The sequence below is a fragment of the Lynx rufus genome, unplaced genomic scaffold (genome assembly GCF_022079265.1).
Source record: "Lynx rufus isolate CCGP_SWC_20201006 ecotype Redwood Valley unplaced genomic scaffold, mLynRuf1.p SCAF_13, whole genome shotgun sequence".
Lineage (NCBI taxonomy): Eukaryota > Metazoa > Chordata > Mammalia > Carnivora > Felidae > Lynx > Lynx rufus.
This window is the reverse complement of record NW_025814827.1, coordinates 47,633,896-47,645,395: the sequence shown is the minus strand read 5'-3', so window position 1 is coordinate 47,645,395 and position 11,500 is coordinate 47,633,896.

Genomic DNA, 11,500 nt, shown 5'->3' with positions numbered 1-11,500 from the left:
TACAGCACACAGAGTTCGTTCTGTTCTTGTTAACATGGCAGCCATTTATTCTTTCTGTAGATTCAGATACCTTATTCTTGGGGCTGCCTACCTCTTGGAACTTCTGCTCCCCCAGATTTTGCACCACATGGAGAAGAGATTACATTCCCCCAGTCACCTTGACTTTCTTCTGTTAAAGCTTTGGTAGGAATTTTTGACTAAGGTCAGATTTGAGAACTGTCTCTATGCTAATGCTCCATTTTCTTCTTGTCTCCAGGTACATGGAATTGGCTGTGTGCGAAGATAAAGTCATAAAGGTCAATGAATTAATGCTTTGGTTAAAAGAACTAATATTTTTGTTAATTTTAGCCAGGGCAGTTTTATTTGAAAAATGATGCACCGATTAAAATTCCTCTTGCTTTTCTGCTTTTTTGAGAAGTCAGTTATATGTATATCATCGGTGATAGGGAAACAGAAAAAGAGTTACAATGCCGCCTGAAGAGACAGTAACTACGCATTATAGCACACTTCTAGATGAGTTAAAAAGTGGACATCTTTGAGCACATTCTGTACCACTGAATCGCATGTCCAGTATAGCTCAGAGCACCCCTGTGGTGAGTGAAATCCTCTTAGACTGATTCCCCTAGACCTATAGGAATAAGCTGGCCTATTCTTGTAGTTTCTTTAAGATATCATTGAGTTAGATACGGCCTAGAGAAACACAGTATGGGGAAACACTGAGTGTAAAGTATGCTGCTTAGAGAACTACCCCTGGATGGCTGAGATCCAACTATGGCCCACTGAGAATCCGAGAACCCAGCTTCAGCTTTTCTGACAGTTGCTTACTTGATCAGTTATATTCTATCCCAAGTTCTTTCTGTAGCATGTGGCACTAAATTGGTTGGGCTTTTCTAGTGAGTTTTATGGGTATGTGTGTGTGAGATCTAAGGCATTTTCTCATACATACAAATAAGCCAGAATTTAAATGAATAAGGGAAGGGAATGAGGGCCAAGAATCTTAATCTCTTTAAACACCTGTGTGTGTGTGTGTGTGTGTGTGTGTGTGTGTGTGTGTATAAATAAGGAGTATACACACATACACTTTAAACAAATATTCTATAATGATAAGATGAGCTCAGTGATGAAATGATGAAAGGATAAGAGAGACTATTCAAATACTACTGTGTGGATAAACACCAACATGGTTCTTGGGTACTCACATTCAGCTGTGTGTACCAAACCTATTTCTTTCTTTTTATCTTCTGTTAGGGATGGTCAGTAATGGACATTAGGGTTAGAAGATGGCAAAGAGAGTTCCACTGAAATCCCTTTTGAGGTCTCTTTTCACCCCAGGTTAGAGAGTAATGAAGCCAGTAGACTCAGAAACTGTGTCCTTAAGCAACATCACAGCTGGGGAAGCAATTTATTGTGCTCCCCTCTGGGCCATGATGTTTACCTTGAGGAATTTAAGACAGAGAATCCTTGAGGACAGTAGACTCACTCCCCACGGTCTCTCCTTTCCAGACTGTGCCTCATTTTTAAAGTGCCCAGCATAGGTAATGGACAGGCAACAGTGTTGTGGAGGTAAGCAGTTCTCTTTTCATAAAACTTCAGAACAAAGCCAAGGACGGTGAGTCCATCTCTGGGTAATGTACATTATCTTATTTTTGGTAATTGGCAATCATGTATTGAGTGTCTTCTATGTAGCCCTCTCTAGGCAATATTGAGGATGCTGTAAGAGTAGATATTGTCTCCAAAATTGAAGAATTTATTTAAACCCCCAAATTTTGGGAAACCGAGGCACACAGCATATCAGTGAAATAGCCAATGTTGCTAAGTTAGAAGGGGGAATTTTAAAATATAAAATAATGAGAAAACAACATCAAAAGCTTGAAGAGTCAAACTATGTTACTAAAGAGATATATAATATTTTGGTGGTCTGATCAGGTCATCAACACTAAATGTACCTGCAAATAGTTTGCTGTAAATAATGACCGGGAAGAGACAGGCAGTTGGTGGGGAGATACCTCCTTAGAAAGTGCATATTAGAATTTCCTTGGGCCTTTGCTCCTCCAAGCGGAGCCTCCAGCAGCCTGTGCATCACATGATTCACCTACTGAATCAGAGTTTGCATTTTAAGGAGATTCCCCAGATGACTTACCAGCCAATTAAAGATTGAGAGCTACTACCCTAGGAGTCTTTGCAAATATATATTCCCTATATTAACACAATTCATTGTATAATCAGTAACTATTATGGATAGGAGTGTGTCTTAGCCTCCTGAATGCTGTGGTAGGGAAAGGGTTCAAAGAGCCTTTGAGATTCTAATAAGATGGCACACCAAGATAACCTGGCAACTGGAATTCTTGGCTAAAATGTAAAAACAACGTTTCTTTAATGCATAGCTGAACTTTCAAAAAGAAAGAGAAATCTCCAGGTGCTTAGGGACATAGGTGAAACTGAAAAGCAGAATTGTAGGCACATGTTGAATCTGTGGCTGTGCCGAAGCAAGAGGTCAAGTGGGAGTTGTCAGCTGCAGGCTAGTCAGCTAAGCTTTCATTTCACTAGAGGGACAGAGCTAAAGCCTTAGCCCCTTTCAAGCTAGGCATTTGGTACCAAAATCCCCACCTGGAATTGGGGGCCTTTGAATGGATTGTCATCAGAGAAAAAGTAACCTCAGTTTGACCTCACTTGAGGGATTGAGGTAAAGCATTGGGTTTTGGTTTTTTGTTTGTTTGTTTGTTTGTTTGTTTGTTTGTTTTGAGCTAGGTATTGGATAGTCAGAGATCCAATCCTTTTGTCTTCATAAAGTTGAGACCCAAGAACAGCTTCATCCTCAGATTAGTTAACATCTAGCCAATGGGACAAGGAAAAGACAGGGATCAGGAGAAGGGTTGCACATTCCACTCAGAGTTCAGAAATGAAACATGGGTTTGAGGTTTAAATTTATTTTACCCACATAGACCATGAATAAGAAACCAAAATATTAGTATAAAACTTGATCCTTGGCCGGCAATGCTATTGAGGTACTTGGTAGAAGCAAATATAACTAAGATCAATGGGCACCCCTACCATGCACACCACATGGACTTCCAATGAAAAATTAAAATTGTGCAGAGGTAATGTCATGATACAAACTACAAAACATTATTTTAAATGATCAGTTTTCTGTTAGCTAATGGATAATATAATTATTATAGCCCAAAGAACTTGAGGTGATAATAAAAATAAAATTATATTAATGATGATTAAGACATTAAATTAAGAATTAAAATCCAATGAGAATAATGAAACAAAGAACAGATTTAGAAAATGAAAATGTTAATAACAGATTAAAAACAAAATTAATATATTAGACAAATAATACAACTAAATAATATATAAACTTGATGATTGATTAATTTACCCAGCAAGAGAATAAGAAAGTGGGAGAAACTCAAGAGAATATACAGAAGCATTGCAAGGTATTATTCCAAGACAATATGGCTATAAATTTCCCAGAATTGGTGTTTAAAAAATAAGCAGAATTAATAAAGACAAATCAATACCCAGGCCCAAGTTGGTGAAATTGCAGAACACTAAAGCCAGAGAGGAGAACATTTAAAGCAACTAGAGAGAAAAGGCAGATCTCTTACAAAAGGACCAGAATGAAACTGACAGAGCCTACAATAGAGGACAGAAAAATGACAGAAATTTTGTCTTCAAAGTGCTAACAAAACAAAACAAACCAAACAAAAAGCAGTCAATGTAGAATTACATACAGGGATAAAGTACATACTTTAAAAAAAAAAAAGGAGAAATAAAGGTATTGAAGACTGTGGTATTTCACAGAAGGAACTTCTATTTTAGAGAATACTGATGTTAAGAAACAAGAAAATTGATGTCAGGGGAAGAAGTGCAGTACAATAAGCTCTGGTAAACAAAAAATCATTAAGTCATTTAAATCAGTAAACCAGCAGAGTATTTAATGTTTAAAACAACTACCACCAGTATAATAATGATGAATTTGGGAGTTATAAGAAAAAACTAGGTATAAAATAAAGTAATAGAATTAAGATAGGAGGGTTATAATTAGAGGCAAACTGTATGGGGGATGTTTATTTTACAAAGGAAGCCACAATTATTAATTAACTTTACATTTGAAATCAAATGACAGCAGTTTAAGTATAATCACCACACATACAGAAATAAATGTAATTTTGTAATCAGTAGAAAGAAGTGAATAACGTAAAGACAGTCCTACAGAAGGCAAGAAATGAAGAAAGCAATCTTAAAAAGAAAAAATCTCATGACAATTAGAAAAGCATAACTGAATATTGCAAAAATAAATCCAAAGATATTAATCACACCAACTATAATTTTAAGAGGCCTTATAGTTAAAATACAAACTTTCAGATTAAAATCATTTAGCTATATATTGCCTATTGGAAATCTAAATAATATCTAAATACTACTCAAAAAGGTTAATAACTGCAATATTATCAAGCAAAAGGATTTTCATGAAAAAAATGTTATTATAAATTGGGTTGAGGGGCACCAGGATGGCTCAGTCAGTTAAGTGTCTGACTATTGGTTCCGGCTCAGGTCATGATCTCATGGTTCGTGAGTTCGAGCCCCACGTCGGACTCTGCTCTGGCAGTGCAGAGCCTGCTTGGGATTCTCACTCTCCCTCTCTTTCTCTGTCCCTCCCCCACTCACTCAGTCTCTCGAAATAAATAAATAATTAAAAATAAAGTGGGTTGATATATTATTATAAAAGGAACAAATCACCAGAGAAATTTAAAGGATTCTAAATTTTGGTGTATGCAATAATTCAAATAATTAGACTGAATTATATAAAATTGCAATTTGGGGGGCACCTGGGTGGCTAATTCAGTTAAGCATCCTACTCTTGGTTTCAGCGCAGGTGATGATCTCACAGTGGTGAGATCAAGCCCCTCATCAGGCTTCGTGCTGGGCAAGGAGCCTGCTTAAGATTACTTCTCCCTCTGCCTCTGCCCCTCCCCAGATTGCTCACTCTCTCTCTCTGTCACAAAAAATGCATTAAAAATGATCAACTACTGGCAGTTTCATATAATTCAGCCTATATGTGAAGAAAATACTAACAAAATTACTAAACTTGGATAAATCAATAATTATGGTAGAAGATTTGTAACAAACCTCTTTATATCGGGGCACCTGGGTGGCTCAGTCGGTTAAGCGTCTGATTTGACTCAAGTCATGATCTTGTGGTTCGTGATTTGGGGCCCCACGTTGGGCTCTGTGCTGACAGCTCAGAGCCTAGAGCCTGCTTCAGATTCTGTGTCTCCCCCTCTCTCTGCCCCTCCCCTGCTCGCATTCTATCTCTCTCTTAACAACAAATAAATGTTAAAAAAATTAAAAAAAAAACCTCTTTATATCAAGCAAAATTTACTAAGTATACACTATAGAGCTGAACAATATTGTTCATAGTCTTGATCTTTCACACACTGAAAGCGTAGATGGAATAGAATGGAATAGTTGTAGTAACAACACGTGTGCTAGATTGGTCACGTCCAAGGAGGAGGCCTCATAAAAGAGCAAAAATTTATATAATATAAACCATCATTAAATAAAATTAAAAATCGAATAGAAAGCAGGAACATCCTCTCCCCTTCCCTTTCCAAATAAATGCGGAAATTTTAAAATGCTCATCCACATAATTCATGGATCAAAGAACAAGTTATAATGGAAATCACAAAAGTTTCAACTGAAAACTATAATGAAATGAATGCATATCAACCTTGTTTTCTATTTACTGAATCTCTCTTTATGACAAAGTATTTATGGCCACCATGTGCCTCCTAAAAAAATGGATAGATTCACTCCAGACAGCCTCACTGTCCACCTTGTCACTGTTACTTCTAAACCTGCACTATTCAATATGGCAGCCAATAGCCAAATGTGACTATTGAGCATTTGAAATTGTGACTAGTTTGAACTATGATACTACTATAAATCATACATTAGATTTTAAAGACTTAGCATGAAAAAAAGAAAAATACCTCATAACGTTTTTTCTATTATATATTGAAATGATGATCATTTGGATTTGTGGTTCAAATAAAACATGTTCTCAAAATTAAATTTACCTATTATTTTTACTTTTTAAATGTGGTAACTAGAATATACAAAAGCACACATGATTTGTATTCTATCTCTCCTGGATAATGCCCTTCTCGACTGTTCTCTGCCATCTTAAGTTAAAAAGCTCATTAGTGATAGAGCAGTTTACTGTGGAGGTGAGACATTGGGGCCAAGACCAGTTCTGGCAGGGAAACCTTGTCCTTGTGTTACTGCTTCTTAAGGCTGGAGTGACTGGGAGCAGTTTTGATTTCTGGCCTTTTTCATGTAAGGGGTGAACCACGGTGTTAGGGAGACTCCATGCCATAACTTTTTGTTTAATGAGGTCCCTTGGACCTCTTTGCCTCCTCTTACTCTGTAGTAACTAAAGAGATCCCAAGAGGAGTGTTCATCATCTGCTCTACTGTCCCCATTGCCCTCCAATATTCATCTTTCCAAATTATGGAAAGGTCCAGAGTTTGAGTTAGGTCAAGATGTGATCTGTTGTTTTCTGATTATCACGGAGTAGCTGTCTCAGGAATTTTGAGTTATTTTTTATATCTTCTTTTGTTCCGATTGCATCTGCACAACACGTAACATGAATAATTCTGTTACTGGGTGTGAATGACTCTCTCTCTGAGTTTCCAGGCTGATCCCACGTGACAGTGACTAAACTACTTCTTGGCATTTAATTAATGGTCATGAAATGAACGTAGGTGGCGTAATTGATCAGTAAACTTGGTAAAATGTGACCTTTTGTTTAAGTTACTTTAAGGCAGTGGTTCTCAACTGGGGGCAACTTCACCTCCCAGGGGACATTTGGCAACATTTTTGATGATTATGGTTTGGGGGGAGAGGGTGTGCTACTGGCACCTAGTACGTAATGGTCCGGGAAGCTACTAAACACCCCACAGTGTACAGGATGGCCTCCCACGACAAAGAATTACCATGCCTCCAAATTTCAACAGTGTTCAAATTGAAGAAACCCTACTCTAAGGTAATATGATTAAGAATATACAGAATTTTAGGGGCGCCTGGGTGGCGCAGTCGGTTAAGCGTCCGACTTCAGCCAGGTCACGATCTCGCGCTCCGTGAGTTCGAGCCCCGCGTCAGGCTCTGGGCTGATGGCTCAGAGCCTGGAGCCCGTTTCCGATTCTGTGTCTCCCTCTCTCTCTGCCCCTCCCCCGTTCATGCTCTGTCTCTCTCTGTCCCAAAAATAAATAAACGTTGAAAAAAAAAATTTTTAAAGAATATACAGAATTTTAGAAGTCTAAATACGCATATGTAGAATTATTTTAATATAAACTTATAACGTATAGTACATGAGCAGAGAAGTACAAAAGTCTTAAGGCTACAATTAATATCTTCACAAAGTTAGCATATCTGTGTGACAAAGCAGCAACTCCGGAAATAGAGCATCTCTATTATCTAAGAAGCCCTCTCATGACCTGGTCCAGTCACCCCTTCTCATTATAGACAATCACTCTTATAGAGTCTAATATCACAGATTAGCTTTCCCTGTTCTCTTTTATAATTTTGTGGAAAGTGAATCATAGAGCATGTGCTTTTTGCATCTGCCTTCTCTTCACCTGTGCATTTTTATGGTTCATGTATGTTGCTGTGTAGCAGCAATGTGTTCATTCTGACTGTTGTGTAGTATTCCCTTTATTTATTCATTCAACTATTGAAGGTTACCCAAATGGTTTTTAGTTGTTCTCTATTAAAAATAGTGCTCGGAAGCTATTGTATGTGTAATGTTGTGGAAATATACGCATTTTGGGGGGGCATACTCCTGGAAGTGGGATTGCTGGATACACGTTATACAAACATCCAGCCTTAGCCAACGTTGTTAAACAGTTTCCCAAGGCGGTTGTATCAATTTACATTCCCACTAGTCACATATGAGCCTTCCATGATTTATTTTTAAAGATCCAGTCCAGCCATTTTATGCGGACGTGCAAGTATGTACATGTATGTGTATTATGTATGTATTTCCCAAGCTCAAAACTCCTATGTTGAGTACGAACCTAGTTAGGAAGGAGGAAGAACAGAGGCCTAGTTTCACACTCATCCCAGTCATTAGGTGGCTAAAATATGTCCTAATGAGTAATGGTGCTACCCTTATGGATCCAGGGAAACAGCATCAGTTGTGGAAAACGCATGTGTCAATAGACCATTTGGAAGAAGTGGCTCTTTGAAACCGTTGGTTCATTCTCACTGCCTTCTTGCAGCCAATTTAGGCAAGCAAAACCAAGTACTGCAATCCTGTTGTGACAAAAATAACTGTAAGATTTTGATACGCTTGCTTTCTGTAAATGTCACCCAAATGTCTTGCCTCTGAAGCCGATGCCCTTCTCACTCTACTGGGCTATTTCACTGTACACAGCACTTTCTCCTACACAACTCTATTACCTTATGTTACAGTCCTTCACACTGTAATGTACTGGAATGTAAAAAAGGTTTTGAATTCTTTAGATAAGAAAACCTGGAGAAAAGAAAGGAATATAAACACAATAGCAGAATTGATGTTATTTTGACTCCTCCAACTATTCTTGATATCATACTTCCTTTGTTAATTTTTTAACACTGGTAGTTTTCCAGTTTCATGTAAATTAGCATCACAATCTTATAAACATGTTTCTATTTATTGAATCCCAGGTCAAAGTAATTATACAACAAAGAACAACAGTTTTCATACCAGACTGGCTGCATGCATGTAAATTGGGGCTCGCGCCAAGGAGGTAATGAATACAATCTCAGGTTTCATGAGATGAATCGAAAAATGGAAAAACTAATAACAGCGTTCTTATACTTCAGATAACGTAAGTCAAAGTATCTCACTTCTTCTTCTCTATAAACCTAGCTTCTTAATTTTAGACATGATGTACTAAATGGTATGAAAATAAATCAAAGAAGACAAATCTGAGGCCATCTCTCATGAATGAGAGAAAGCGAATTTTCACATGTAAAAATAATTTGAGTGGCCTCACTATATCACAGTGATTCACGACAAATCCCATATTTCTGGAATAACAGTTATACCCAGGCGGTACTACAGCATAGTGGTCAAAAAGCATGGAGTCTGAGATCTAAGGACCTGGTTTAAATTTTGATTCTCAAACTCAATAGCCGTGTGACCCTTGGCAAGTTACTTAACCTCTCAGAGACTCAGTTTCATATTCTGCAAAATGGGGAGCAATAATGGCACCTGTGGGTTTGTAAAAATCAAATGATGCCGTTCATCATATGCAGTTAGCTGGGTACCTAGGACACAGTAAAAGCTCCATGAACAGTGTTGCTATGGACCCGACTGGTGATGATGATACCAGCAAAGAGGACACAGGCAGTGTCCGTGTTCCTCTTACATCGGCGTGTTAGGATGTCTCTGAAGCTGTCTGTAGTAAATAGGTGCAGTGGGATAGTGGCTGAAATACTCCAAGTTAGTGTGGCCACTTTTTAAATCGGGAATTTATGAAACGTAGTAGGATATCCAGTCTCACGAGGCAGTGGAGTGGAGTGGTTAAGAAAATGAGTCTGGAGCCATGTTGTCAAATGTCTGTTAAGCCACTTTTATTCTGTATGATCTGGGCAAACCATTTACTCTCTCTCTGGCCCATAAGATGGGCAGAGAGCTGGTGAGTGTGTGTGTGTGTGTGTGTGTGTGTGTGTGTGTACACATATAGTGCATATGCAGTAGAGATGTTCTGGAGACCCAAACTGTGTAGGGCATTTGGAACAGTGCATGCTGCATTGTAACTGTTATTAGGTGTTTGCTTTTATTATCATTCAACTGACATTAGATTGGGCACTTTCTTTCTAGGAGGGTCAGTTGCTGACTACATAGAGAAAAAGAAACAATTTCTGAAAAAAAGATATGAAAGTGATTCCACTGCCATCACCTCAGGGCTGACTTCCCTTTCTTGGTCTGGCTCCTCGCAGAGACTGCTCAAGGGAATGTTGAAAAGCACATGGTGCTTTGAGCTTGAGGTCTGTGGGCAGCTGCCCCTAAGCTATTGGAAACATTGGTGGAAGTGACAGAATTTGGGGTGGAGACAAGATCATTTTAAGTCTGCAAGCAGTTTTTCTTTTTTGCTAAAAGCTGGGCCTTGCATACAGTGTTGATGCAGACGATTTCTCTATGTTGAAGAAACTCATTGCATGGGCCTTTCAGTTATGCAAATCTAAATCACAGGTCATAATATGCAAAGGAGGTGTTTGAGAAGCTGTAGCTAGGAGGAGCTAAACTGTTCTGGGTGATCACGGGGAAGGTCATCTATGTGGCAAGCAGAATAGTGAATCTGTAGGCTGCTTGTTCTGGAAAAAAAAAAAGTTTCTTTTCCAAGTATGGGTATGGATACCTACAAACTGCTGTTTGCTGTTGTGGAAATATATCCGGAGTCTTGCATCGAGGGACTTCTCGGACTTGGTCAGGCTCTGAGACCCAGAGACTTTGGGAAAGGATAGGTAGGAATCACTTTCACTTCACCCTAGAGAAAGAGCCAGAAAACAGTCCTATACATGGTAGATTCAAGACTGAGAGCCCAGAATCTGTGAACCTTTAAAACTCAAAGTTGCTATCCATGCTTAGTAATTTGGAAGCAGGGATTTAAAAAAGCAATATCTCCTGCTTCCCAGTCTCCTGCCCTCTCTACCTTCTGTGTGCACCTCGTTGTAGGCAGGGTGGCTGTATTATGAGGTGGTAGTTTCATTGAGACTGAAAGGTGAGGACCAGTTCTCCAGGGAATGAAGTTTTCTAGTGTCAGTCACTCTAAGACAAAGTCGATTTTGAGACTAGAATGCTTAGTCTGAAGGAGAGGAGGGAATATTTTCATCTTCTTAGGATTTATTTGCTTGGGTCTTCTCTCTGACACCTTGTCTTTTTCTCCTCTGGCATCTTGAAGAGACGCTAGGAGAGAAAACTTCCCTCCCTCCCAAGGAGAGGCAAGGAGGCAGCCTTTGAGGAACATCACAACCGAGGGCCTCTCAGAACAGCCATCCCTAGTAGCTGCTGCGGATTAACTTCAGTGTGTCCTTCCCTTCCCATACCTGGGTCTTTGCTCAGGTCTTGTGAAAAGTCATAGTGTCCCTCGTGCATATGGGAGAAAGGAGGAGAAGCTTGGCCGGGAGTGCTAGGGACATAATAAAGAGCAGTGGCTCCTGAGCAAGGCATGGCATCACAGCTCGGGCCCAGGGGAGCTCTTATGGTCCCGATCCATAGGACGCTCTTGCCAGGGTGGGGGTGGGAGGTCTGGCCTGCTGCCAGAGATGTGATCGGAAGCAAGAAACTTCCTAACACCCCCAGGACAGAGAAGAGAGGCCCAGGCTGGGGCACACAGGGAGTTCTGAGATTGGAAAGGAATGTTAAAGAGAATCTGGGCTCTTCTGGCTTGCCCAAGGGTGGTAGGTACTAAGAGAACTTCCATTTTTCTAGCAGTGGAAT